Below are 27,354 nucleotides of genomic sequence, written 5' to 3'. Positions count from 1 at the left end.
CCTACCAGAAGGGTCCTTTAATGTTTAGAAAAACGTTGAATTTATATCTTATTTAAGCTTTATATGTTATATCCTGAAGGATAGTATTACACAGATGAGTAAATTTAGGCATACAGACTTAAAATTACTGTCTGAGAGCCAGGCTCCAGATTTCTGGGTGAAGGTTTCACATTGTATCACAGAAGAAAGTTTTAAAATCACAGCAGATGACTTGGGTTAAGTGAGATGATTGTGAAAATGCTTTGTTAGTATCATTATTGTTGTTAGTTTTAGTTTCTGAAGTATAGTCACACGCTTTAAGTGACACACATTTCCAGATCTCTGAACTGTGGAGAATTTCTTTTTCCCTTATTATGGGAGAAGTTTTATGATATATAAGTCACATCGAAATTTTCATACAAAAATAATGTGGTACAAAATGATGAAATTTTGTTAACACAGTGATTGGAAATTATGGGCTGAGGATTTGGGATTGTTTACCTAAGTAATGCTCTGAAGCGACCTCTTGGTTATATGTAGATTCAGCTTATTTATCCTTTTTAATGGATTTTTTTTTTTTTTTTTTTTTTTTTTTGAGACAGAATCTTGCTTTGTTGCCCAGGCTAGAGTGCAGTGTGGTGAGATCAGGGCTCACTGCAGCCTCCACCTCCCAAGCTCAAGTGATCTTCCCACCTCAAGCCTCCCAAGTACCGATTTTTAAATATTTTGAAGAGACAAGGTCTCACTACGTTGCCCAGGCTGATCTCAAACCCCTGGCCTCAAGTGATCATCCCGCCTTGGCCTCCCAAAGTGCTGAGATTACAGGCTTGAGCCACTGTGCCTGGCCTACACTCAGTTTTTAAGTTCCTTTTTAGAACAAAGTCCTAGAGTTGGAGTGGATAGTTTTTAGCCAGAACAAAAGAGTAATTGCTACTTCTGGACATGAACACTGTTAATTCAGAAAGTGAGTCAAGTCCGTCTGCTGGGAAATCACAAGTTTTGGCCACGTTCATGCTGTTGAAATAATAAAATGTGTCCATGTGCTAACAGTGCTTATGGGAGCTACTGCCTTGTCTTGAGCTTGTTGGCAAGTGACATAATACAAACCAGGGAAATGCACCAGCTTAAGCCTATTATCCTGGTATTTTTCAGTGCCAATTCCAGGTTTAAGAGATCTACGATGGAAAGAATACTTCAGAGTGCACATCTGAGAACAGAAATATCCCAAGATCAAAAGTCACAAATAAACAATTATAGATTGTAAGGAGTCTGTTGTGTTTTCTCAATGTTCTTGAAAACACCCAGTCTTTCTACTCCTTTTTCTAAGTAAGGTTGGCCCTTTCAGCTTCTGATAATTATATATTGAGCCATGTTGTGACTAGGTTGTATGGAATGCGAGAGCTCCTGCTTTTACTCTCATGGTTTTGATTGGAATTGAAGCCTCTCTTGTCTGGCTTCTACTGGTGGCATTTACTAATTTTCTGGCCTGGTAAATGGCTTGTGGTATCTAAGAATGTTTATTCCAATTTTTTGGAGACAGGGTCACCCATGCCGGAGTGCAGTGGTACCATTGTAGCTCACTCTAACCTCGAACTCCTGGGCTCAAGTGATCCTCCTATCTCAGCTTCCCGAGTAGCTAGGATTAAAGGTGCATGCCACCATGCCCAGCTAATTATTATATTTTATTTCATAGAGATGGGGTCTAGCAATGTTTTCTAGGCTAGTCTCGAATTCCTGGCTTCAAGCCATCCTCTTGCCCTGGCCTCCCAAAACACTGGGATTTCAGGTGTGTATCTTCTGAAAGTAACTAGTTTGTTATTTCTAATGAAATATTTTTTTCTTCCAGAGCTTCTCAGTTCCTGAAGTAAATTAGAATGAATCTCTTATTCTTTGTCTCTTTCAGGGCTTTTCATAATTTGACTTACTCTGCACACCCAACTATACCAACAGTTACCGCCTAACACAGTTCTCTTCTCCATTTGGGCTGAGCTTAGCAACCCTTCCCCTTGGGTCCTGTGCCTTTGTTTACATTCTCTTTTCCAGGAATGCCCTCTCCCTTCCTGATTATTAAATCTTTTTTTTGTTTTGTTTTGTTTTTTTGAGACAGAGTCTAGCTGTGTTGCCCAGGCTAGAGTGCAGTGGCATGATCTCAGCTCACTGCAACCTCCACCTCCTGGGTTCAAGTGATTCTCCTGCCTCAGCCTCCTGAGTAGCTGGGATTACAGGTGCATGCCACCACGCTTGGCTAATTTTTGTATTTTTTAATAGGGATGGGGTTTGCCACGTTGGTTAAACTGGTCTCGAATTCCTGACCTTGTGATCCGCCTGCCTTGGCCTCCCAAAGTGCTAGGATTACGGGTGTGAGCCACCGCACCCAGCATTCAAACCTTATTTCTTTTTTTTTTTTTTTTTTTTTGAGATGGAGTCTTGCTCTGTCACCCAGGCTGGAGTGCAGTGACCGGATTTCAGCTCACTGCAAGCTTCGCCTCCCGGGTTCACGCCATTCTCCTGCCTCAGCCTCCCGAGTAGCTGGGACTACAGGCGCCCGCCACCTCGCCCGGCTAGTTTTTTGTATTTTTTAGTAGAGACGGGTTTCACCGGGTTAGCCAGGATGGTCTCGATCTCCTGACCTTGTGATCCGCCCGTCTCGGCCTCCCAAAGTGCTGGGATTACAGACTTGAGCCACCGCGCCCGGCCCTTATTTCTTATTTATCTTTTTTTTTTTTTTTTTTTGAGACAGGGTTGCTCTGTTGCCCAGGCTGGAGTGCAATGGTGTGATTATGGCTCACTATAGCCTCGACTTCTTGGGCTCAAGTGATCCTCTCACCTCAGCCTCTTGAGTAGCTGGGACTACAGGTGTGTGCCACCATGCCTGGCTAATTTTAAATATGTGTGTGTGTGTGTGTATGTGTGTGTGTGTGTGTGTGTATGTGTGTATATATATATATATATATATATATATATTTTTTTTTTTTTTTTTTCTTTCAGAGTTGAGATCTCCCTGTATTGCCCAGGATGGTCTCCAGTTCCTGGGTTCAAGTGATCCTCCTGCCTCACCCTCCCAAAGTGCTGGGATTACAAGTGTGAGCCACTGTGCCCAGCTTATCTCTTTTTTATTAAAGCCAAGCATGAAACCTGCGTTCTTCATGCGGCTTTCTCTGATTACTCTAAAATTAATCTTTCCTCTGTCATCCAGGCTGGAGTGCAGTGGCGTGATCATAGCTCACTGTAGGCTCGAACTCCTGGACTCGTGATCCTCTTGTCTCAGTCTCCCAAATAGCTGGGACTGTTGTGTTTCCGTAATGAAGTTTTATGCTCTTTTAGTGTAGGGACTTTTTATACTTCTTATGTATGTGGGTTAATTGGTAGGGGATTTCTCTTGAGAGAAGGGGCGAGCATATCAGTGCATATGTTATTTTTAGAGACATGGACTTTGATTTATATTTTTAAATAATTTCTCTTCATATTATGAACATATATTAATGTGGAAAATTGTAAACAATACAGGAAAGTATACAGAGCTTTAGATAATATGCTTTCTGTGGTTTTTGGGTGGGGGATGTGTGGGGGCAGGGGATGGAGAGGCAAGCTGACAAACAGGTAGATGCTTGGGAGAGAATGGAATGCGCAAGGATGGGACTTTTTTTTTTTCTAGATGGAGTCTTACTGTGTCACCAAGGCTGGAGTACAGTGGCGCAATCTGAGCTCACTACAGCCTCTGCCTCCTGGGTTCAAGCCATTCTTCTGCTTTAGCCTCCCAAGTAGCTGGGACTACAGGCATGTACCACCATGCCCGGCTAATTTTTGTATTTTTGGTAGAGGTGGAGTTTCGCCAAGTTGGCCAGGCTGGTCTCGAACTCCTGACCTCAGGTGATCCACCCACCTTGGCCTCCCAAACTGCTGGGATTATAAGCGTGAGCCACCGTTCCTGGCCAAGGATGGGATCTTTTTTGCTTGCCTGGGATCTTATATCCTCCACTTGCTGTGGCTACCTAAAATTGTGTTATAGTGTAAGTCTGCTTTCATTGGGCACAAGCTTTTATTTTTCTCTGTTCAAAATTGCTTTCTTCTGTATGACCATGTGTCAACCATCAGGAATGTTCCAATTATCAGGGATGATGAGTAGTCACCTAAGACTCATTAAATAATTGGTCAGTCAGCATCTTTCTTTTAGGCAAGAGCATTGCCAGATGTATCATTGGATCCCCTCTTACCATGGCAAATTTCTGTAGTGATTTTTATTCAGAACAATAAACACAATTCCTTTGTGTTGATGAAAAGAAAGGGCTTGCTTGAAGTGTCTTTTGGAGTTTATAGTTTTCAACCTGCAGGAACATGTTGGATTAAGACATATAAGAAGTGATTTTTTTTTTCTGTGCTTTTTAGTCAGTCAACAACCATGAATAAGCTCACTGTGTGCACTATATTCTACTAGTACCTATAAGCAGATACTATGATGGGGAAAGTGGTATTAGGGAGATGGGTGAGACACTTAGAAACACTGAAAGAATGATATTGAGATTAGGGGTAGGGAGAGGAAGATCCGGAATGCTAGTAGGAAGAATTTGAATTTTATGTGACAGGCAGGATTACTGAAGAGGTTATGTAAATTATGGATGACAGTGGAAATCTATTCTCTGGGAAGCCGCATTGTAATTGAGTCATGAGGTTAGATTAAGGGATTACTTTTTTGGGATTTTTAAATTTTTTTGAGATAGGGTCTTGCTCTGTTGCCCAGGCTGGAGTATAGTGGGGTGATGATAGCTCACTGTAGCCTCAAACTCCTGGACTCAAGCGATCCTCCTGCTTCAGCCTTCTTAGAAACTGGGACTACGCCCAGCTCTAGGGATGACTGTTAAAGAAGAGAGGGTCATATTTGAGAACATTTTGGGCAGGTACAGGGAATTAAGTTTAGATACTAACATTGCTAATTCTTTTCTAGAAGATTTGCCTTGAAAAATAATTACCCCTCATCCCAGGACTTTTCTAGAACAAAGTTCTCTTCTTTTTTTTGTGACAAAGTCTTGCTCTGCTGTCTGGGCTGGAGTGCAGTGGTGCGATCTTGGCTTAATGCAGCCTCCTCTGTCTCCCAGGTTCAAGTAATTCTTGTGCCTCAGCCATCCGAGTAGCTGGGACCACGGGCTTGCACCACCATGCCTGACTAATTTTTGTATTTTTAGTAGAGACAGGGTTTCGCCGTGTTCACTGGTCTCGAACTCCTGGCCTCAAGTGATCCGCCCGCGTCGGCCTCCCAAAATGCTGGGATTACATCTTACTTCTTTAATAAAAATCTTTTAAAGATTTTACTGTGGCCTGGCACACTCATGCCTGTAATCCTAGCACTTTGGGAGGTCGAGGCGGGTGGATCACAAGGTCAGGAGTTTGAGACCAGCCTGACCAATATGGTGAAACCCTATTGGGCCAAAAATTAGCCGGGTGTGGTGGTGCGTGCCTGTAGTCCCAGCTACTTGGGAGGCTGAGGCAGGAGAATTGCTGGAACCCAGGAGGTGGAGCTTGCAGTGAGCTGAGATTGGGCCACTGCACTCCAGCCAGGGCAACAGAGCGAGACTCTGTCTCAAAAAAAAAAAAAAAAAAAAAAAAAAAAACTTTTACTCCTTCTGAACTTCTTAGATAGGGCTGTGCATTTGAACTGTAACTCAAGGTTGTATTTCTTAGCCTTTACTTCTCATTTAAATTAGCAATGCTGAATCCCCCAGTCCACCTATTCTACCCATTCTCTGGACAGCTTTCATTGTATGTTTCCAGGAATAAATACCTGGCAAGAATTGCATAAGAAATACCCTTAAATCCCCTCTGAGAGCTGAGTACAGTAGCTCAGGCCTGTAATCTCAGCTACTCGGGAGACTGAGACAGGAGGATTGCTTGAGCCTAGAAGTTTGAGGCCAACCTGGGCAACATAGTGAGATCCCTGTATTGAAAAAAAATCCCCTCTGCAATCTTCAGAGATATCTATCTATCTATCTGTCTGTCTGTCTGTCTGTCTGTCTATCTATCTTTTTTTTGAGACAGGGTCTCACTTTGTCACCCAAGCTGGAGTGCAGTGGCATGATCATAGCTCACTGCAGCCTCAATCTCCCAGGCTCAAGTGATTCTCCCAACCTGACCCCCCAAGTAGCTGGGACTATAGGCACATACCACCACACCTGGCTAGTTTTTGTGGAGATGGGGTTTTGCCATGTTGCCTAGGCTGGCCTTGAACTCCTGAGCTCACACAATCTGCTTGCCTCGGCCTTCCAAAGTACTGGGATTACAGGTGTGAGCCACCGTGTGGAGGCCAGTTATATCTTGATTTGCTAATCTCCCAGGGTGTCAGCAGGCTTGTTTGGAGGATCCATTTGTTCATTTAATTTTTTTTTTTTTTTGAGATGGAGTCTTGCTCTGTCACCCAGGCTGGAGTGCAATGGCGCGATCTCCACTCACTGCAAGCTCCGCCCCCCGGGTTCATGCCATTTTCCTGCCTCAGCCTCCTGAGTAGCTGGGACTACAGGCACCCGCCACCATGCCCGACAAATTTTTTTGTGTGTTTTTAGTAGAGACAGGGTTTCACCATGTTCGCCAGGATGGTCTTGATCTCCTGACCTCATGATCCATCTGCCTTGGCCTCCCAAAGTGCTGGGATTACAGGCGTGAGCCACCGTGCCTGGCCCATTTATTCATTTAGTTAATAAATATTTATTGAATGTCTACTATGAACCAGAGAGTAGGCGACATGCTGAGACGACAAAGATATTGTCCTTGTATCTCTATGATCTTACTGTTTAATGGAGGAAACATATTGGCAAACTGACAGTTACTGTCTATTATAGGGAGTGCTATCATTTAGAGAAATACTGGTGCTGTGGTAGTGAAGAGGAGTACCCAGTATAGCCAGAGTGGGAAAGTGTCCAGGAAGGCATCCAAGAGTAAGTGAAACCTGAATTGTTACCTAAAGGATGTGGGACCCCGAGCAAAACGTTTGGGGAAAGAGCATTCTGGGCAGCATGAACAGAAGTAAGGGGATGAGCAAGTTTGAGAGGGGTAATATTGGGCATTGGTAAGGTTGGAGCGTAGGATGTGAGGGAAGGAGAGAGAAGATGAGGTAGGGAGAGTGGGCAGGACAAAAATGTTGACTGGCTTTGTATGTCATATTGTATAGAGCTTGGACTTTATCCTAAAGGCTTTTGGGAGCCATTAAATAAAAGTAGGCAAGGGGCCGGGCCTGGTGGCTCACGCCTGTAATCCCAGCACTTTAGGAGGACGAGGCGGGTGGATCACGAGGTCAGGAGATCAAGACCATCCTGGCTAACATGGTGAAACCCCATCTCTACTAAAAATACAAAAAAAAAATTAGCCGGGCGTGGTGGCAGGCGCCTGTAGTCCCAGCTACTCGGGAGGCTGAGGCAGGAGAATGGCGTGAACCCGGGAGGTGGAGCTTGCAATGAGCTGAGATGTGCCACTGCACTCCAGCCAGGGCAACAGAGCGAGACTCCGTCTCAAAAAAAAAGTAGGCAAGGAAGACTGTGCTTAGATTTACATTTAGGAGTACTCTTCCTCTGGCAGCAGTGCCAAGGAAGGTAGGGGCGGGGAGGAAAGACTAGTGGCGGACAAGTTAGGAGGCTGTCACAGGAATTTAGGCAGGGAGTGAAACTAAGGTTGTGAAAGTAGTAATGTAACAAAGCAGGCAAATCAAGAAATGTGAAGGGGTAGCATCCATGTGTTTTGATGACTAATTGAATGTAGTGTATGAGGGGGAGAGGGAAGAACCTAGGATGACTTGCAGGTTTCTGGCTTGGGTATTTGCGTGGGTGGGTCGTGTCGTGAACTAAAATAGAGAATATAAGAGGAGGAAGGTTATTTTCAATGAAGTAGTGGCAGTGTTGATCCAGGAGAAGATACTGAGTTTAATTTAGGTTACATTGCGGTCGAGGCTTCTGAGGGATGCTAGGTAGAGATGTCTAGGAGGTAGTTGGTTGTAATGAACATGGAACTTAGGAGAGTGATAGGTGAGAGGGTGAGAGAGTCATTAGCTTATCAAACCACAGCCATAGGAGGGGAGAAGGAGCTGGCTTTAGGAGTGTATGTATATCGAGACAAAAACTCTGGGGAACTCCAACAGGGGAATGGTGTCAGAAGCAGAGTAAGAGGATCTCCTGAAGGAAATTGTCCACAGAAAGAGAGTGGTCAGAAAGGTAAGAGGAACAGGAGAGAAGTGAGTTTCAAGGAGTGTGTGACATACAGTGTAGATTATGCAGAGGTCAAATAAGACAAAGACTATAGATGTTGATATAAAGGTTACTGTTACTGGAACGTTTTCAGCGGAGTTGTGGGAAGTGAATGGAAAGTGCAGAAGAGGAGTCAGTGACCTTTGGAACTTGGACTTTGAAGGAAGAGAAGGAAGACAGGTGAAGGGTGGGGAGAGTTTTGTTTATATATTGTAACGTAGGAGAGACTTGAGCATGTTTATTTTAAGTGCTGTTTTGAAAGAGCCAGTAGAGAAGGAAGATATAATAAAATTCAAAAAAGGGAGATAAAAATTGATGGAGCATGGGATCTAGAGTCAAAAGTGTGTCTTTCAGAAAGGTCAGAGGGTAAAAAGTAAGAATGCAGGTGATTAAGTTGGTTGGTTAGAGGTGTAGGAACTTGAGGGGATTTCTCCTGATGCTCATATTCTCTCTATGAAGTAGGAGGTGAAGTTATTTGCTAAGAGTCAGGAGGAAGGAGAGAAGGGTGTGTGTGAGTGTGTGTGTGTGTGTGTGTGTGTGTGTGTTTTTTTTTTCCCTCTAGCCCTAGAAGCACTCACCAACCTGATTGTAATAGATTCCAAGGCAGACAGGTAGATTGATCCAGGATCAGAATTTCCCAGCATAGTTTTGACAGAAGAATAAGGGGTCCTTGGGCCGGGCACAGTGGCTCACGCCTGTAATCCCAGCACTTTGGGAGGCTGAGACTGGCGGATCACGAGGTCAGGAGATCGAGACCATCCTGGCTAACACAGTGAAACCCCATCTCTACTAAAAATACAAAAAATTAGCCGGGCGTGGTGGCAGGTGCCTGTAGACCCAGCTACCTGGGAGGCTGAGGCAGGAGAATGGCGTGAACCTGGGAGGTGGAGCTTGCAAGTGAGCCAAGATCATGCCACTGCACTCCAGCCTGGGCAACAGAGTGAGACTCTCTCAAAAAAAAAAAAAAAGGCCCGGGGGACCTTGTAGTTTGTCTAAAAATGTAGCATCAGTTTCATTATCGATTATTTGTATGTATTGTTCTCTGGCTGGCTTGTATTTTGGCCCCCCAGTAACATTGTCTACTCCTCTGGGAAGGAGCATATATGGAACTTGCATTCCTGCTTGTCATTTAGCAAAGTGCTACGCAGAAATTAATTCTTATATTTTTGTTGAGATAATTTGACTTTTGGACAGGACATCTTGACTTTTGACATAGAGAGAGGCTTTCCTCACTTGTGGTCTTTAATCCCCATCTCATTATCTGACATGGATAGTGGAGGATTCATTGGTTTGAGAGTGAACTCCAGGCTTAGCTTCTTCATTAATCTTAACAGGTTAGCTTTACTACTCTCCCCAAGGTAGCTGAGCTTAGAAACATTTTTGAGCTTTGCTTTCCATGAAGGTTACATAGTTAGTATACCCAGTTCTATTTGCACTAGGCTTGTGAAGACCTGGGTTTTTACAAGACTGGACAGAGGGACTACTGTGGAAAATGCAGCCTCCTTCTTGTTTGTTTTGGCAGGCAGGCAATGAAGGAGATAGATTTGTTCTCATGACTCAGAGCCCTACCTGCATTACCTTAACAGGTTCAATATAACCACCACCTTTCAGATGTGATAGTGTCCTTCAGAGTTTATCTGACCTTTATATCTAAAAAGAGTATTAGTTACCCTTTGTCCTCTACTTGCTTGGTTTTTTTTCCACTGTAGAGGATATTTCCTAATGTGTTAGGGCCAGCTCAGAATTGATGTAGTTATTTCCCATTGGCACATTCCACATCTTTAGTTGTTTATTGCCATGTTCCCCACAGTGTGACTTGTTTTGTGCTCCTTATTTTGTGAAGTTGGACTCTTATCAGATAAACTTGCCATGAATCACACTGGGGAGTGGAAGGTATGTCTCCACTAATTTGGAGAATCTTTGATCTTGTTTTCACTCCCTGGTTTGGCTTGTCCAGTACAATTTGTCTCTCAACCTGCAAGAGGGGTGTGTGTGTGTGTGTGTGTGTGTGTGTGTTTACTTGGGTGTCCCTTGCTTGTGGCTTCATCTATTGCCATGAATGGTTGACTTTAGGGCATGCCTCTTTGTGTATACAGACTTCCTGTACTATTGTTATCACCATCAGCAAAAATGTCTCTGTTAAGAGCCTCTTTGAATGTAGTATATAGTATATAACACTGAGAGTTCATAAACCCTCTGTCCTCTAGGGATTTACAGTATATAATACACAGTACAAATGACAAAAGACGATAAAGAATGTGTAAGTGGTTGAACAAATAATGGGTGATTACTCCTCATTTAGCTATCATTTTCACAGTAGAAGATATGCTAAAAAGACATGTAGTCAGTGAGGAAGAGGATTAACAGAGACAAGACCCTCTTCAGCTCCAACTAAGATGGCAGAGAGCTGCCACCTGTGGCCCTTTGGTACCAGGTAATTTCTCTCTGATATCCTTTCTAGTCATGCAGGACCTTTTGGCCATATTATCTATACATATGGGAAAGGATCCTAACAGGACCGTTGCTCTCTAGTGGTGACCTGTCACTGAAGTGGGAGGCTCCAGTTTCCAGCAGGGAGAGTGCCTGGAAGGCTTGGCTCTTCTGGTACAGTTATCTTTGTAACTTGAGGAAATTTATTCCACACCTACTACAAACACTCGTGTGCTCACAAGCACCACAGACAGAGCAGCAGCCAAGGCGAGTTGCAGCCTGAGCATGGGTCAGTGCAGGGTTGGAAAGAAGCTAACTGACCTGGCCTGAGTCACCTCTAGAAGGGCAGAGTGTAGCACTTGTCCTAGCCTTTGTTGGTTAGTTTCCCAAATGGAAAACAGGGACCAGAGTAGGTGGAGTACTTTGAGGTCCTCATACCTGTCAGAGGACTGGATCCTTGTTTTCGTTCTTGTTCTTATTGTTAATAAGTGTAATAACAGTATTCATTTAATACTGCCTTTATTAGGAAGAATGAGGAACTGCCAAAGGGCTGGAAATTTTCTTTACTTTCCCTGTGGGAGAGAAAGATAGATGGAGCATTACGTGCCCATCTCTCAGGCCTCCTCTCTCTGATTATCCTGTGGGAAGTACTTGGAAAGCAGTGAGGCAGTGGAGGGAATGGTCTAGGCCTTGGCATGAATATGTGGTTGTGAAGGCGTAAGACAAAATATCTTGTGTAGCTGGAGCACAGGTGCTCTGGTAAGAGGAAATAGGTTTGGGGGCAGTATTAAGGGGGCTAATAAATGCAGAAAATAGTATTTGTCGCTGTCATTAGTTACTTTGCTTTGCCTTGCCTATATATGTTGTCTGATAGCAGAACCGAAACTCCAGCATCCTTTTGTCTCCTCCTCCTCTTCCTCCTCTTTTTCTTGATTATTTTCTGACTTATAAAGATGTATAATATCTCCAGTAAACAGGCTTGTGATGATATGGAAAGTTAAATAAATAAAAGTTCTAGAAATTGGAAAACTAAGTGGTGATTTCATTATGGTCTTTAAATATAACAAGTGTTATAGGCCACGGTGGCTCACGCCTCTAATCCCAGAACTTTGGGAGGCCAAGGCTGGCAGATCACCTGAGATCAGGAGTTCGAGACCATCGTGACCAACATGGAGAAACCCCGTCTGTAGTCAAAATGCAAAATTAGCTGGGCATGGTGGCGCATGCGCGTAATCCCAGCTACTCAAGAGGCCGAGGCAGGAGAATCACTTGAACTGGGGAGGCGGAGGTTGTGGTGAGCCGAGATTGTGCCATTGCACTCCAGCCTGGGCAACAAGAGTGAAACTCTGTCTCAAAAAAAAAAAAAAAAAAAAAAAAAAAACAACCTAAAAAACAAACAAGTGTTATAATTGTAATTCTTGTAATTCCTTAAGCCAAAACTCCCTTATAACATTTCTTAGTTTTTGTTGTTGTTGTTGCTGTTACTTTTCATGTGTATTTGTCTGAACTTCCTGGCTGTATTGTGATCTCTTTGAAGCTCTAGATTATGTCAGATGAGATGCATATGATGCACTTCATGAATTGAGCCACTTTGCAAATGATGCTGGTTGTTTTATTTCTTAGTGTTTTCAGCAACTTCCAGCACCTTTCACAATGTTTTTTTCCACGTGGTTGTTCCACAGATGTTGCATACTTGATATGTCCAAAAGGGACATTGTTGTCCCCGTCCCTGCTCCTGGGTCTGCCCTTCTCCTATGTTCCTGATTTTACTGAATGCTTTTCCCATCCATCCAGTGGAGAAATTCTAAATACTGAATGCTTTGTGTAAACTAAATATATAATCTGTCCTTTTCAGAGCTTAAGACTAAAGTGTTGCTATCAGATGGAGAATTGTAATGTGCAGAATATAATAAAGCCTCTTTTTTTTTTTTTAAGAGACGGGAGTTTCTCTCTTGTTACCCAGGCTGGAGTGCAATGGCACAATCTCGGCTCACCGCAACCTCTGCCTCCCAGTTTCAAGCGATTCTACTGCCTCAGCCTCCTGAGTAACTGGGTTTACAGGCATGTGGCACCATGCCTGGCTAATTTTGTATTTTTAGTAGAGACGGGGTTTCTCCGTGTTGGTCAGGCTGGTCTCGAACTCCTGATCTCAGGTGATCCACCTGTCTTGGCCTCCCAAAGTGGTGGGATTACAGGCGTGAGCCACCGCCCCTGGCCAATAAAGCCTCTTTATACCATTTTCTAATTTCCATTTCATAGAATTTTAAAACTGCATAAGCCTTTAACCTCTGTTTCTCAAATTCACTTTCCCCTTGGGATGTTATAATTCTACTTCACCTGACTCCTGGAGCTCCTTGTTATTATGTAACATATTTTATTTATTTCGGTTGTTGTCTGAGTCTTCCTACTACAATGCAAACTTTTTTTTTGAGACTGAGTCTCACTGTATTGGCCAGGCTGGAATGCAATGGTGTGATCTTGGCTCACTGCAACCTCCGCCTCCTGGGTTCAAGAGATTCTCCTGCCTCAGCTTCCCGAGTAGCTGGGATTACAGGTGTGCACCACCACACTCGGCTAATTTGTGTATTTTAGTAGACATGGGGTTTCACCATGTTGGCCAGGCTGGTCTTGAACTCCTGACCTCATGATCCACCCACCTTGGCCTCCCATAGTGCTGGGATTACAAGTGTGAGCCACCGCACCCGGTCAACAATGCAAACTTCTTTAAAAAAGATTTTTAAAAAAAATGTTTTTGGGTACGTAATAGGTGCATGTATTTATGAGGTACATGAGATGTTTTGATACAGGCATGCAATGTGAAATAAGCACATCATGGAGAATGGTGTATCTATCCCCTCAAGTATTTATCTTTGTGTTGCAAACAATCTAATTACACTCTAAGTTATTTTAAAATGTACAAGTAAGTTATTATTGACTATAGTCACCCTTTTGTGCTATCAAATATTAGGTCTTATTCTAACTATTTTTTAAAAATGTAGAGCACTTCACGAATTTGTGTGTCATCCTTGTGCAGGGGCCCTCCCTAATCTCTCTGTTGTTCCAATTTTAGTATATGTGCTGCTGAAGTGAGCACTAGAATGCAAATGCAAACTTCTTTTTTTTTTTTTTTTTTTTGAGATGGAGTCTTGCTCTGTTGCCCAGGCTGGAGTGCAGTGGCCGGATCTCAGCTCACTGCAAGCTCCGCCTCCCGGGTTCAGGCCATTCTCCTGCCTCAGCCTCCCGAGTAGCTGGGACTTCAGGCGCCCGCCGCCTTACCCGGCTAGTTTTTTGTATTTTTTAGTAGAGACGGGGTTTCACCATGTTAGCCAGGATGGTCTCGATCTCCTGACCTCGTGATCCGCCCGTCTTGGCCTCCCAAAGTGCTGGGATTACAGGCTTGAGCCACCGTGCCCGGCCTAGAATGCAAACTTCTTAAGAGTAGAGGTTTTTATTTGTGTATTAACTCATTTCCCTAGCACCTAGAAGAGTGTCTGGTGTAAAGTAGCTGCTCCAATAAATATTGAATGAATGAATTGGAAATGTTAAGTTGGTTCACTCTTGTTCCCCATAAGGAAAAGAGGCATGGAAAGGAACAATAACTTCCTCAAGCTAAAGCCATATCTCCTTACCAGGTAAATGGATTTAAAAAAAAAATTAAATAAAATGATGCTTAATCACAGTTCCTTAATGTGGTTTGGTACTAATGTGTATTATGTACTTAACTGTATTATCTCTATGAAGAGGGGTGGAGAAGCAAAAGGGAAGAAGCTAATATATATTGAGCCCTTCCTATATGTCAGGTATTTTGTTTTATTTAATTAATTAATTTATTTATTTTTGACACAGAGTCTTGCTTTGTCGCCTGGTCTGGAGTGCGGTGGCGCGATCTCAGCTCGCTGCAACTTCTGCCTCCCGGGTTCAAGCGATTCTTGTGCCTCAGCCTGCTGAGTAGCTGGGACTACAGGCACGTGCCACCACTCCCGGCTAACTTCTTATATTTTTAGTAGAGACAGGGTTTCGCCATTTTGACCAGGCTAGTCTTGAACTCCTGACCTTAGGCGGTCTGCCCACCTCGGCCTCCGAAAGTGCTAGCATTATAGGCTTGAGCCACCGTGCCAGGCCAGTCTTATTTAATCGTCATAAATGACTTCCTATGATAGTCCCGTAACCTTACTAGATTTTAACGGATGAGGGAACTGAGGCTTAAGGAACCTATATCACTTCCCGGAGGGTCACACAGCTAGTAAGTGACTGAACTGGGTTTCGAACCCAGGCCTGATTAACTCCATTTGGCCTTCTTTTACCTTAAGGCACAGGAAAATTTTGGATTTGTGGTCTGGGTTGCTTTAAGATTCCCAGATCAGATTACTCTTGAAAATGGTCTGATTTGAACTACTCAAGTAGAGTTACAAAAATTGTTTACCTTAAGATAACCCCATGGAGCAGTGGGGTTGTGTCTGTAGGGCTGTTGAGTGAAAAAAAAATCCTGTGTTTCACATACTCCCACTCAGTTGTATCGTATATAATTCACATTTCAGACTTTCTTTTTAACCAGGGATCCAGAACAACTATAGAAAGGTGATTATGTAACATACTTGTACAGTGCAGCCACTTTTGTGTTTGGTAATATTCTTTTTTTTTTTTTTTTTTTTTTTTTTTTTGAGATGGAGTCTTGCTCTGTCACCCAGGCTGGGTGCAGTGGGGTGATATTGGCTCACTCTAACCTCTGCCTCCTGGGTTCAAGCAGTTCTCTACCTCAGCCTCCCGAGTAGCTGTGATTACAGGTGCCCACCACCAAAGTTGGCTAATTTTTTGTATTTTTAGTAGAGATAGGGTTTCACCATCTTGGCCAGGCTGGTCTTGAACTCCTGACCTCGTGATCCACCCGCCTCAGCCTCCCAAAGTATTGGGATTACAGGCGTGAGCCACCACGCCTGGCCAGTAGTACTCTTAAGCATGAAGAGCACAAACAAAAACTATGTCTAAAATACAGGGCAGGTAGACCAGGTGAGGACAGGTGAGGACTAAACCCAGTTGAAATTCATGGTTTCAGTAGTAAGTGGGCAGATCATAATTACCTGTGTTGCTCAGAGACCTAAGCTGAGAGTGGGGGTGGGGAGAGGTCTCACCCATTATCTTTGGAGAAATGATGGGAGTAAATAACCCATAGTTTCCAGTTTATTCCAGAAGCATTCTCGCCAGAGCCACAATGTTGATGTGGATTTTGAGTTGGACCTTGTTACTGCAAATCATCCAAGGTTAACATAGTTTCCTTAGTTTTCCTTATACCACAGACATTCATTTTGAACGCCCTGTTAGCTTCCTCTTAGGTAGCTTTGTGTAGCCTACCTTAGAAAGGAGGGTGGGGTCCGGAACAGGAGAGGAGGGAATAGTGAAAGTGACAGAAAAACAAAGGACTAATTAGGAGGTTCCTCAGTCATTTGGGAGTAGATCTTTTTCATTAGCTGATCACTGAGATAAAGGATGGAGGTGGTGATCCAGGAGGAGGAGGAGTTGTAGTAATCAGAAGCAGAATAGAATAACTTGGCAGTCAGTGGTGGTCCAAGGACCAGCATTTGATAGCTTGTTAGAAAAAAAAAAAAAAAATATTAAAAAAAAAAAAAAATATATATATATATATATATTTTTTTTTTTTTGAGACAGAGTCTCGCTCTTTCACCCACGTTGGAGTGCAGTGGTGTGATCTTGGCTCATTGCAACTTCTGCCTCCCAGGTTCAAGCGATTCTAGTGCCTCAGCCTCCTGAATAGCTGTGACCACAGGTGCATGCCACCACACCCTGCTAATTTTTGTATTTTTAGTAGAGATGGGGTTTTACCATGTTGACCAGACTGGTCTGGAACTCCTGACCTCAGATGATCCACCCGCCTCAGCATCCCAAAGTGTTGGGATTACAGGCGTGAGCCACTGTGCCTGGCCTGAATCAATTTTAATTTTATCAAGATTCCCAGGTGACTTTTTTTTCTCTTAAGGCAGAGTCTTACTCTGTCGCCCAGGTTGGAGTGCATTGGTGTGATGACTGCTCACTGCAGCCTCAATCTTCCCGGGCTCAGGTGATCCTCCCACCTCAGTCTCCCAGATAGCTGGAACTATGGCTTGTGCTACCATGCCCGACTAATTCTTGTCCTTTTTTTTTTTTTTTCTTTTTTTTTTTGTCTGAGACAGAGTCTTGCTCTGTCATCCAGGCTGAAGTGCAGTGGCGAGATCTTGGCTCACTGCAACCTCTGCCTCCCAGGTTCAAGCAATTCTCCTGCCCCAGCCTCCTGAGTAGCTGGGATTACAGGCACATGCTACCATGCCTGGCTAAGTTTTTTTGTATTTTTAGTAGAGATGGGGTTTCACCTTGTTGGCCAGGCTGGTCTCGAACTCCTCACCTCATGATCCGCCTGCTTTGGCCTCCCAAAGTGCTGGGATTACAGGCTTGAGCTACCGCACCCAACCAATTCTGGTATTTTTTTTTTTTTTTGTAGAGATGGGGCTTTGCCATGTTGCCCAGGCTGGTCTCAAGCTCCTGAGCTCAAGTGATCCGCCCACCTTGGCCTCCCAAAGTGCTAGGATTACAGGCATGAGCCACCACGCCTGGCCCCCAGGTGGTTCTTTAATTTGATTCTGTGCCTGTTAAAGTTTGAGAAGCACCAAGTTTGTGATTAGGTGGTTAGTGCAAGAGGCTTTGGAGTTGGACGGACCTGGGATTGAAACCTGGTTTGGCCATTTACTACCTGTGTGACTTTAGATAAATTATTTGAACTCTCTGTGACAGTTTCTCATATGTATAATAGGGGAACTCTCTATTTCATAGAGTTGTTGGGGAGAGTAAATGACATGGTGCATTTTGCAACAGACACTATCTTAGATTTAATGAAATTTAGTAATGTCTGTATCATATTAAGCACTGAGTCTAGCACAGCCTAGCATACTCAGTAAGTGTTATTACTAATAATTAAATTAGGCAAATTTACAGGAATAAAGAGACTTTCTCCTCTTCCTTTTTTTCTCTTTCAATATCTCTCAATGAGTACATTTGTCTGCAGTTTCATAAAGCAGTATTGTGTGTATATACTCTTTGGTGTTTTGCCTAGCATTATTTAGTGGTAGTTATAGCAGCAGCATTAACACATCTTGTACTTATTAATGTGCCAGGCATAATTTTAATGTACTTTATGCATATATTATTTCATTCAGTCCTTAGAGCAACCATGTGAAATAAATATTATTGTCTCAATTTTCAGATGAAACAGGACAAACAGGTTAAATGACTTGCCTGAGATCACATAGCCAGTCAGTGGCAGAATTAGGATTTGAATTGAGACAGTCTGATTCCAGCATCTGTGCTCTATTTTCATGTATTGCTATTGCTCTCCAATTTGTGTGGTGTAATGGAAATCAGGAAACTTTGATTGGATACTTGATTCTGCCACTGATTTATTTGTGACCTTGGTCAAGTCACTTGTCGTCTTTGGGCCTATTTCCTTATTATAAAAATGGAGGGATTATCAAACTCAAAGGAAAGCAATTAAACAAAAAAAAAGACAAAAAAATGAAAAAAGAAAAAACACACAAAAACAGAGGGATTAGATGAGATTTGTAAAGTCTCTTCAGTGATTCATTCGGCATATAGTGATTTCAAGCAAAGGGTGGGAGAAAATTATATCTAGGGAATTGGTTCAAAAGTACTTGTTCAAGCAGGTTGGTGTCATTAAGAACCAGGGGTTTTTGCCAGGTGCACTGGCTCATGCCTGTAATCCCAGCACTTGGGGAGGCCGAGGTGGGTGGATCACCTGAGGTCGGGAGTTCAAGACCAGCCTGACCGACATGGAGAAACCCTGTCTCTACTAAAAATACAAAATTAGCCAGACGTGGTGGCACATGCCTGTAATCCCAGCTACTAGGGAGGCTGAGGCAGGAGAATTGCTTAAACCTGGGAGACGGAGGTTGCGGTGAGCCGAGATCGTGCCGCTGCACTCCAGCCTGGGCGACAGAGTAAGACTGTCTCAAACAAACAAAACAAAGCAAACAACAGCAAAAACATATAATTAATAGGATAAATGCCATTTTTTTGACCAGCCTGGTCAACATAGTGAGACCTGTCTAATAATAATAATAATTATTATTATTATAATAACAGCAACAGCAAAGTACTACAAACTGGGTGGCTTAAACAACAGATATTTATTGTCTTACAGTTCTGGAGGCGAGAAGTCTGAAAACAAGTTGTCACCAGAGCTGGTTCTTTCTGAAGGCTGTGAGGGAGAACCTGTTCCGTACATCTCTCTTCTAGTTTCTGGTTGCCTCAGATGTTCCTTGGCTTGTAAATGATGTTGTCTCACCGCCTTCACTTCTGTATGTGTCTGTCTGTGTTCAAATGTCCCCTTTTTATAAGAACACTAGTCATATTGGGTTGGAGCCTTTTCAAATGACCTCATCTTAACTTGATCATTTGTAAAGACCCTATTTCCAGATAAAGGCACATTCACAGTCCCTGGGGGTTGGAACATCTCTCTGGGGGATACAGTTCATCCTATAGCAAATGGTTTAGGGCCGAGCATGGTGGCTCACACCTGTAATCCCAGCACTTTGGGAGGCTGAAGCAGGCAGATCACCTGAGGTTAGGAGTTCGAGACCAGCCTGGCCAACATGGTGAAACCTTGTCTCTACTAAAAATACCAAGAAATTAGCTGGGCGTGGTGGCGGGTGCCTGTAATCTCAGCTACTTGGGAGGCTGAGGCAGGAGAATCACTTGAGCCTGGGAGGCAGAGGTTGCGGTGGGCTGAGACTGTGCCACTGCACTCCAGCCTGGGCAGCAGAGCAAGACTCTGTCTCCAAAACAAAACAAAACAAAAACAAAAAAATAAAAACAAATGGCGTAGTCAGTTTGTAACCTGGACAGAGGAGTGAACATATATGAAATTAACTTTCTTTGGTCTTTTAAGATTTATTACTAAGATTCTCTTAGTATACAGTTAAAACTCTCCTTGCCCTATTGGCTGGGTGCCTTGGCTCAAGCCTGTAATCTCAGCACTTTGGGAGGCTGAGGCAGGTGGATCACCTGAGGTAGGGAATTTGAGATCAACATGGTGAAACCCCGACTCTACTAAAAATAACAGATTAGCTGGGCGTGGTGGCACATGCCTGTAATCCCAGCTACTTAGGAGGCTGAGGCAGGAGAATTGCTTGAGCCCAGGAGGCAGTGATTGCAGTGAGCTTAGATTGCGCCACTGCACGCCAGCCTGGACGACACAGCAAGACTCCTTCTCAAAAAGAAAACAAAAGCTCTTCTTGTCCTGCTAATTCTGCATTTTGATTTTTGGCAGCATTTAGGAAAGAGCTGAGGTGGACCTGGTGTGTAGCTTTGGTGGGAGATGCCTGCCTTTTCTGGGCCGAATGATTTAATAATAATATAATAGCAGCTTTCATTAATTTTTTACTATGTGCCCGGAATGGACTGTGTTAAGCACTTTATGTACATTAACCCACTTAATTCTCATGATAACCTTGTGAAGGAGATTATCTCATTTTGCAGAGGAGAAAAGTGGGGCTCAGCCAGTGAAATAACTTGCTCAGGTTCTCTCACCTAGTAGTGAATGGTAGAGCAGTCATTTATATGTAGCTCTGCTGGACTTCAGAACTCCAGCTCTTAACTCAGTATATACCTTTCCTTCACTTCCTTGAATAGAACTGTCTGGCCTGAGACCTGAGTCTCCTTTTCTCTAAAAACTCCTAGTTCTGGAATGGTGCCAACTGAGGGGTCAGGGAAGTGACCTTTATTTGTGTTCCCTTGAGCTCTTATTGTTTTGAGTGGGAAAGAGAATGTGAAGTCAGTTGACATTTCCTACGTACTGGTTGCAGTCTTGCCATGGGGCCCTAGTCAGATGTGAGACGTTGTAAGTTACTTAAAAAAAAAAAAAAAGTCCTAGCGGTTAAGAGGAAAAAACATAGGCCTGCTATGTTTATGTAACTCTCTTTTGTGTTATTACAAAATTAAACATGTTCACTGTAATACATTTAAGCAGAAATTACAAAGAAAAAAGTAAAAATTCTCTTTTCTAGTCTTTATTTTCTCCACCTAGGCCCACTGGTCAAGGTAACTACTGTTGAAGCTTCGGTTTGTATCCTTCCAGGTTTTTTTCTTTCCACGCTTGCTTTGGAACTGCACCTTTACATCGTTTATTCCTTTATCTTGGTTGTGTCTCTTCTTGACTCATGAGCCTTACCACTTATTTATTTTTATTAACATACATCTGGCTTACAGTTTAAAAAAATTTTTTTTTTTTAGAGACAGGGTCTTGCTACATTGCCCAGGCTAGTGAGCAGTGGCTGTTCACAGACACCATCACAGCACACTGCAGCCTCAAACTCCTGGTCTTAAGCAGTGCCCCCTGAGTAGCTGAGACTACAGGACTGCACCACTGCACTGGGCTGGCTTACTTTTGAGTCTCCCTTTGATACTTAAGAGTTCTGCCATAGGCCAGGCATGGTGGCTCACGCCTGTAATCCCACCACTTTGGGAGGCTGAGGCGGGTGGATCATGAGGTCAGGAGATCGAGACTGTACTGACCAACATGGTGAAACCCTGTCTGTACTAAAAATATAAAAAATTAGCTGGGCATGGTGGCAGGTGCCTGTAGTCCCAGTTATTTGGGAAGCTGAGGCAGGAGAATGGCATGAACCCGGGAGGTCAGCTTGCAATGAGCCGAGATTGCGCCACTGCTCTCTCCAGCGTGGGTGACAGGGTGAGACTCTGTCTCAAAAAAAAAAAAAAAAAAAAAAAAAAGATTTCTGCTATTGCACCCTTTTCTGTAAAGTCTTCCCTCACCTCCTGGTAAAATTTTACTTATCTTTGGAGCTCAGTTCAAGTCCTCCCTTTTCCATTAATCCTTTGCAAGCCATACTCACAGATGATAACTCATTCTGCCTCATAACTCATAGCATTAATTTCTACCACTCATTTGCCAGTTGACCATGAAATGCTGTGTATCATCACTTGTATTTTGTTATTTGTTATTTAACTTCTCACACATTTGCCCAGTTAGATTGTGCTGCTTGGGCTCATGGTCATTTATTCTTCTTTCTAGTCCCAGTTTTGCCTAACACAATGTCCTACATTTAGCAAGTAGTCAATAAATGTTGATGTGATTGGATTTTGTTAGTACTTCACACCCTTCTAAAGTTTAGATCAGGTGCTCAGAGCCGGAAGCCTAAGGGAACACTTACCTGGCTGACATCATCTTGGCTGCCTGTCAAGATGGGGTGTGTGCCTGAGAGAACTGCCTGTAAATGAAATACTTGTGCAACAGGTTATGTTTTCTCCTTTAGTGGGTGGGATTCAGGACGTCACATTGGGAAAAAGAGATTTTAAGTGTAGGAGGGTGGCTGAAAAGGGGATGGATGGGAGGATGCTACCTTGTGAGAGGTGGGGATATGGCTTTATTAAAAACATAAATATAGGCCGGGCGCGGAGGCTCAAGCCTGTAATCCCAGCACTTTGGGAGGCCGAGATGGGCGGATCACGAGGTCAGGAGATCGAGACCATCCTTGCTAACACGGTGAAACCCCGTCTCTACTAAGAAATACAAAAAAATAGCCGGGCGAGGTGGCGGGCGCCTGTAGTCCCAGCTACTCGGGAGGCTGAGGCCGGAGAATGGCGTGAACCCGGGAGGCGGAGCTTGCAGTGAGCTGAGATCAGGCCACTGCACTCCAGCCTGGGCTACAGAGCGAGACTCCATCTCAAAAAAAAAAAAAAAAAACATGAATATAAAAGGCCGGCATATTGCAGAGAAGCTTCTTGGAACCAGTAGGCTAATTAGGCAAACTGGCTTCTCTGGTGCAAACCAGTTATTAATTGCCATTTATTTTCTTTGCTATAAAACTGTACCACCCATCTACTTACTTTCTCATTAGAGTGAATCTGGAGAAAAGGCTTAGGTTAGATTTAGGAAACCCAGGAGAAAAATGCAGGACAGTCAGAGGAGGACAAGGGATGGGGATAGTCCTTTCTCTCATTTGTCTTACCAGCCCTAGACCTAAAGGGTGGGCAGGACCTCCTTGCATTTGCCAGTAGAGGTTGCTGTTGAAGTGGTATAAAACTTCTTGTTTCTATCCCTACTACCTCCTTTTGCCCCATCTTATTTTTCTCCTTCACTGACACCCTCTGATCACACACACATTATTGGTTAGTTATCATTCCCATCTCTGAGGCTCAGATATGCAGTGGACCACCCTGCCTTTAGCTGTCCAGACTTTGACTGCAACCTATCTTTCTATTCCACTCCTCCTCCCCTCCCCCAAGTGATTCGAAACGGAGAGGAAAGGAAATGGAGTTTGATGGTTTTAACTCTTCTGTGGCTGTGGCTTACGGGGGCAGAATGTTTTGATTGCTTGATTTAGGGGTCTTGAGGTCTCCTAATACAATATTCTTTTTGCGCAAATTCGTGAAGCGTTCCATATTTTTACCGGCCGGGTGCGGTGGCTCAAGCCTGTAATCCCAGCACTTTGGGAGGCCGAGACGGGTGGATCACGAGGTCAGGAGATCGAGACCATCCTGGTGAACACAGTGAAACCCCGTCTCTACTAAAACTACAAAAAACTAGCCGGGCGAGGTGGCGGGCACCTGTAGTCCCAGCTACTCGGGAGGCTGAGGCAGGAGAATGGCGTGAACCCGGGAGGCGGAGCTTGCAGTGAGCTGAGATCAGGCCACTGCACTCCAGCCTGGGCGACAGAGCGAGACTCCGTCTCAAAAAAAAAAAAAAAAAAAAAAGACCCCACTCCGTATTTTTTTTTTTTCCTCTGAGTAATGTGGACTCAGAAAGTTTTGTGTTGAAATGTCGGTACCTGCCCCTGAAGGAGAAAAGATCCCTTTCAGAGTTGATTTTTCCCCCCATTCATGGGGAATTCTTCTCATTATCAGAAGATGAAGATTAATGGTCCTTTGAACAGAGTATAAATATAGCCAACACCCTAATATATTTCTAATGATTGGGCTTTAGCTTTAAAAACGTTAGGCTAGATGCCTCCCTATTTTTTGTGGGATGATTTAGCTGTAACTAGCTTGGAGGCAATAGCAATAGTACATGATATTTTGTAGTCACATTAAACATTGAGATGGTACTGAGACTGCCTTGGTGGGGAGTTTTGGCCTATGGAAATGATGTGGGTTTTCGTTTCTACTCCTTTCTCTGTTTTCAGATAAATCCTCCCACATGTCCCATTCTCTGGCTCTGGGAAGTACTGACAGTAGGGAAAAGTTGGTACACTAATCTCATTGTTCAGATCAAGTTTCCTGGGTGCGGTTTTGCAGAACTTCCTACAAGAGCTGACTCAAGAGTTCTCTTCTATTGTGGAGTTGTTCCTGCTCTTACATGTCATACTAATTTATATCCTTGAAATTCTGAGCAGCATCATTTGGATGTGTTTAAGTTGGGAATGAAGGAAGTGAAAATATTTTCAGAGGTTCCTTGAGAAAAGGGTTTCTATTGCTGGGTAAATCAACGTAACCTAGATGCTGTGGCTAAGAAGTGAAGAATTCTAAGCTAACTTTTTTTTTCTCCCCTTTTCTTTTCTTTACTTTTTTTTTTTTTTTAACATGTTTCATACTCATTTTAGTAAATAGACAACAGTTTGTTGTGGGTTTTTTGTTTGTTTGTTTTTGTTTTTGTTTTGGAGACAGAGTTGCACTCTTTCACCCAGGCTGGAGTGCAGTGGCGCAATCTCAGCTCACTGCAACCTCCGGCTTCCGGTTTCAAGCTACTTTCCTGCCTCAGCCTCCCAAGTAGCTGGGATTACAGGCGCCCACCACCACGCCTGGCTAATTTTTGTATTTTTGGTAGAGACGGGGTTTCACCATGTTGGCCAGGCTGGTCTCAAACTCCTGACCTTGTGATCCGCCCACCTTGGCCTCCCAAAGTGCTGGGATTACAGGCGTGAGCCACCGCACCTGGCCCCAAATGTCACCTCTCCATTTCCACTCTTGTCAAACAACTGGAAAGCCACTATGAACATGGAATCTGGAGCACATAAAACAGATTCAAATGCCAAGAACTCTTGATAGGAGATCAACCCATCCTTGGTTTGATCAGCTACTCCTGCCAAGAGCTGCACGATCTTTGGGTTACTATTTGGATCATTATACAGTCCAAGATAGCGCTGAACAAAGTCTTCTGGAGTCATGTAATGTTCTCCATCAACCTCAGTACTGGCATACTGTAGAAATATGTTTCTTAACTCATGAGGATCCCCTTGCTTAGTTGTCTGCACCTTGACCGCCATGCTGTGCTCGGAAGCCGGGGACGAGCGAGTTTTTTTTTTTTTTTTTTTTGAGACAGAGTTTTGCTCTTGTTGCCCAAACTGGAGTGCAATGGTGCGATCTTGGCTCACTGCAACCTCCACCTTCCAGGTTCAAGTGATTCTCCTGCCTCAGCCTCCCGAGGAGCTGGGATTACAGGTGTTACAGGCGTGCGCCACTACACCCGGCTATTTTTTTGCATTTTCAGTAGAAACAGGGTTTCACCATGTTGGCCAGGCCGGTCTCTAACTCCTGACCTCAGGTGATCCACCCGCCTCAGCCTCCCAAAGTGCTGGGATTGCAGGCATGAGCCACTGTGCCCGGCCTTTTTTTTTCTTTTTTTTTTTTTTAAGAGACAGAGTCTTGCTCTTTCACCCAGGCTGAGGTGCAGTGACATGATCATAACTCCTTGTAACCTTGAACTCCTGGGCTCAAGTGATCCTCCTGCCTCCACCTCCTGAGTAGGCTAGGAATACAGGCACATGCCATCATGCCCAGCTGAGTTTTATTGTTTTTTATTTTTTGTAGACACGGGGTCTCACTATATTGCCAAGGCTGGTCTTGAACTCCTGGCCTCAAGCTATCCTCCCACCTTAGCCTCCCAAAGTGTTGGATTATAGGTGTGAGACACCTTGTCCAGCGCCTGTTTTTCCTTTTCGATGTCAGATCCCTCTGAATAACAAGTTATTTGCCTTTTTTTTTCCCTCCATAAGACTGTGAGCACCTTGAGAGCTGCGAGAACATCTCACTTATCTTTATTTAGGATAGTGTCCAGCTTAAAGTGTCTATAAATGTATGTTGCATTGAATAGTGGAGGGAAACTTTAAATGCATTTACTGTAGACAGATGCATGCTTAGCATATTGAATTGGGAGACATTATTAGAAAGTGGAGATGGATAAAGGAATTTTTGTGGATATGATATAGGGAATTTTTGTTTCCTAAGGATTTAAAATTTTTGTTTACTTATTTATTTTTTAGAGATGGGGTCTTGCAGTGTTGCCTAGGCTGGTCTCGAACTGCTGCCTTCAGGTGATCCTCCTGCCTCAGCCTCCTGGGTAGCTGGAATTACAGGCATGAGACACTGCACCCAACTTGCTTAACAATTTTTAGAGTAACAGTTATTTTGCAGTTCCTTTACATGGAGAACCTTTAGAAGTGTTCTATCTGACTACCTTGGACAAGGCACTGCCACCTTTGTAGCAGGGACTAAAGGTACCTGCCCATTCCCCTCAAATGGAGGGATATCCCTCAGTAAAGGAAGGGGCTCAGAATTAGATTGGGAGTGGAGAAAGGGAGCATTGAGTCCCTCCTAGCCCTGCACTGCGGAAATGTAAAGCTATTATTATGATAATTGTTGTTGGCAAACAAGAAAAGTCTTAGCCTCTGGTTTGCACCTACACCCAATCACAACCTCAGATTGGGTGGATGCAGACTTTAAATATTGGGGTCACCTGTAGCTGTTGGTAAAGGTCCCTGTGGTTTCACTGGGTGTTGTGCAAGCATTACTTTTTGGCTCTTTTCCCCGTGTCCATCAGTAAAAAGTAGGAAGTTTGAGGAGCCGTGCTTTCGGTTGGCAGCAGGCATTGGAGTGCCTTTATTTCCCACATTTAACTAGTAAATACACAACACTCCATAACAAGATGGCCCTGCTTGGAAATTCTTACCTAGGGAGTGACTGAAGCCTAAGAGGAACTGCACCGCCCCCTGTATTGAAAACTGAGTAGTCATTTCCCAGAGCATGGCTTGGATCCTGATCAGCTGATTTCCTGTCTCTACAGGGATGTGATGTGATCCCTCCCCCTTCCTTCTGGAAGAAATGGGTATTTTTTTTCATTTCCTGTTTGATAGCGTATTTTTTGAGTACCAGGAGACACTTGATGACTATAAATCATCTGGTATATTGGGGGCGGGAAGGAAGGAGGCTTTTGTTTTAATCAGAATGGCTTTCATTTGAGGAATTCAAAGCACATACATGAACCCAAGCTTCTTTGTTCCCATGGGAGAGACACAGGATCTAAGAAGATTGTTTTGAATCCCTTTCCTGGGCTGTGTCTACTTGACCTGCACTGGTAGAGCCCCTTCTCCCCTATAGGGTAGAAAAGCTTAGTCCCTCATGGGGATCTACATGCTGTGGATTCCGCTCTTGCCACATCCCCTACTCAGCCCTTTTCGTGCCTAGATCCGCTGGAGAACAACTGTTAGTCCCTGGGGGAAGTGACACCACCCTTGGAATGGAACCTGGCTGGATGCCCCTTGATCCCTGACTGAGTGACACAGACTGGGACAGGAATCTGGCTGTCCAGATTTCCTGTCCTCTGTCCTCACCAGCAGACTCTGCTGCTTCCACTCTGGGGCTGGGGGTATGGGGTGTGGTGGGATCTGGTTGCTAACTAGCAGCGCCACCTATGGACCTGCACAGCCAC

General features: G+C 43.9%; 1 protein-coding gene and 1 non-coding gene across 4 annotated transcripts in view; one reads left to right on the top strand and one right to left on the bottom strand.

Moving 5' to 3' along the window:
• MACF1 (microtubule actin crosslinking factor 1) overlaps positions 1–27,354 on the top strand; it is a 384,222-nt gene that overhangs the window by 5,243 nt on the left and 351,625 nt on the right. The window lies entirely within an intron of this gene.
• Positions 13,621–13,725, bottom strand: LOC114674908 (U6 spliceosomal RNA). Its single transcript, XR_003726004.1, has one exon. It is a non-coding gene; the product is annotated as a U6 spliceosomal RNA (small nuclear RNA).

The sequence above is a fragment of the Macaca mulatta genome, chromosome 1 (genome assembly GCF_049350105.2).
Source record: "Macaca mulatta isolate MMU2019108-1 chromosome 1, T2T-MMU8v2.0, whole genome shotgun sequence".
Taxonomy (NCBI): domain Eukaryota; kingdom Metazoa; phylum Chordata; class Mammalia; order Primates; family Cercopithecidae; genus Macaca; species Macaca mulatta.
The sequence above is the reverse complement of the archived record's forward strand: the minus strand, read 5'-3'. Positions and strand labels throughout refer to the sequence as shown.